At 46.6% G+C, this 2500-nt stretch overlaps 1 non-coding gene and 1 pseudogene across 1 annotated transcript in view; both read left to right on the forward strand.

Moving 5' to 3' along the window:
• Positions 1 to 76, forward strand: part of LOC143266400 (5.8S ribosomal RNA) — a 155-nt gene extending 79 nt beyond the window's left edge. Inside the window, exon 1 of the ribosomal RNA XR_013041396.1 lies at positions 1 to 76. This exon is cut by the window's left edge and continues 79 nt beyond it. This is a non-coding gene — a ribosomal RNA (5.8S ribosomal RNA).
• A 1820-nt stretch (positions 77 to 1896) lies between these two features.
• LOC143266395 (large subunit ribosomal RNA) overlaps positions 1897 to 2500 on the forward strand; it is a 4660-nt pseudogene continuing 4056 nt past the window's right edge.

Below are 2500 nucleotides of genomic sequence, written 5' to 3' on the forward strand. Positions count from 1 at the left end.
CACATGAACATCGACATTTCGAACGCACATTGCGGTCCACGGATACAATTCCTGGACCACGCCTGGCTGAGGGTCGTTTATATAACTAAAGACTGCTTGCGTTTGCCTTTAGCAGCAAAAGGTTTTCTCTTCATTGTTAAATTTTTTTCGGTACCGCTCGTCGTTCGACTAGATAAAACGAAACTGTTAAACGCCGAAAAGTCGAACGTTTCGGAGCGGGATCCGATGGTCGAACGCGAGAGAGAGAACAACTTGCGAAATTGGCGAAAACGTACGAGCGATGGTTGGACATTTCGTCGGCGTTTGACGCGGAGAATGTTAAATGGAACGTTCGTGTCTCGCCCTCTCTTTGCTAGTGTTCATTTTTTTCACAGGCGACAGAAGAACATTTTCGTATATCTCGCAATTCTTAGTTTTTAGGATCTTCTCGGCGGAATGCGCTTATCTCGGCTTGCGTGAGTCGTGGTTTCTAGTTAAACCCCTAAAAGAGACCATATACGACCGCCCGTGAAAGAGCGCTCCCGAGTCGAAAACACCTAACTACAGAAGGATATTTAGACGAGAGAGAAAATGATTCTTCGCCCTGCGAGAGAATTGTTAGACACCAATTGAAGGAAGCAAGCCGAGAGTAGAGCGTGTTTACGGCGTTTCTCCGCGCTCCCGACGTTGTCTGAAATGATTGTCGAATTTTTTTTTCGACGGTGCGAAAGTTTATACAACGAGGGGAAAAGTTAAAAATAAACGTGCGACGGAAGCTCTTTCACGGTTAAATTATTACGAGATCGTAGCTTCGCCACGTTTTTTTTAACATTTACAAGCGCAGATCGCTTCGTTGTCGTTGATTAGAAGCGGAAGACCGCGCGATCCCAATACGGGTTCCGGTCGTCCAGTCCTCGAAGTGCATAATTGTGCCGGACGGACGTTGAAAAACCCGGACCGATCGAACGATAAACGCTTATTTGGTGATCGTCTTGCGAGAGTCTCCCTTCATTGTTGTTCGTGTGTTAAATTTCTTTTATCGAACAACGGTCGAACGCAAATGAACAATGACATTTACACCGAAGATCGATCTCGAAACGCTTTTGTTCCTCCTTTTGTGCGCTCGTGGTTTCATCGAACGATATATACACGACGAAGGTGTACCACGCACGTTAAAAATGGGATTTCTTTTTTCCTTTAACCCTTTATTCTCTGGACCATGATAAGTCACCGATGGTTTACATGGCTGTCTCTGGCATTCTCGCCCTTTTCTTGGGATTTTGCGTCGGAACGCGACAGCAAAAGAAAAAACGTATCGGACGATGCGTCTTTACGGTTTATCGACCGTCGAGTGTATATTCGAACGTAAATATGTTGTAACGGTATATGTATCCTTTAGGGGACAAAAGAAACATGAAACGATCGTGTGCGAGAGCGCGCCGAGGGTAAGAAGAAAAGGTGTCCGACCTTTATCTCCTCGTTGTCGTAGTCTCTCCTCGTCGTTTGTTTTAACGCGCCCTGGATAGATAAAAAGATATATCCGATTATAATATATACATATATACTCCGACGCGAGTCGAGAACAACCGGACGTCGTCGTCGTCGTTTTTTTTTTTTGTCGTTGTCCCGCCTGCCCGAATATGCGGCGTTTTAAGTGCCTTTTTTCTTTTGTCGAACAAAAGAGAGAGGAGACACCGAGCTTTCATTTTGGCTCGTACGTACCTTCGAGTAGTCGACGATATTGTGTTGATCCGAAAAGAGAAAAATAGTTGGTTATCGAACGATACAAGGAAAAAATCGAACGACATAATCCCTGTGCGTCGTTGGTATTAATATACCTTTCGTATTACGTGTCGAAACCCCGAAAAGAGCGTACAGTTTGTGGTATAACTTTGAAAAGAAATAATAAAATTTCGACGACCTCAGAGCAGGCGAGATTACCCGCTGAATTTAAGCATATTAATAAGCGGAGGAAAAGAAACTAACAAGGATTTCCTTAGTAGCGGCGAGCGAACAGGAATGAGCCCAGCACTGAATCCCGCGGTTAACGCCGCTGGGAAATGTAGTGTTCAGGAGGATCCGTTTATCCCGAGACATCGAATCGCGTCCAAGTCCATCTTGAATGGGGCCACTTACCCATAGAGGGTGCCAGGCCCGTAGCGACCGGTACGCGTCTCGGGTGGATCTCTCCTTAGAGTCGGGTTGCTTGAGAGTGCAGCCCTAAGTGGGTGGTAAACTCCATCTAAGGCTAAATATGACCACGAGACCGATAGCGAACAAGTACCGTGAGGGAAAGTTGAAAAGAACTTTGAAGAGAGAGTTCAAGAGTACGTGAAACCGTTCAGGGGTAAACCCGAGAAACCCAAAAGATCGAATGGGGAGATTCATCGTCAACGAAGCTGGCTCCCGTGTTGGTGCGATAGTGCCCCGGATGGTCCCGTTACGGCGGGTTTCCCATCGGCGTGGGCACACCACCCGCGGCGAATGTTCCGGCTATGTAGTCGTGCACTTCTCCCCTAGT

The sequence above is a fragment of the Megachile rotundata genome, unplaced genomic scaffold (genome assembly GCF_050947335.1).
Source record: "Megachile rotundata isolate GNS110a unplaced genomic scaffold, iyMegRotu1 scaffold0522, whole genome shotgun sequence".
Lineage (NCBI taxonomy): Eukaryota > Metazoa > Arthropoda > Insecta > Hymenoptera > Megachilidae > Megachile > Megachile rotundata.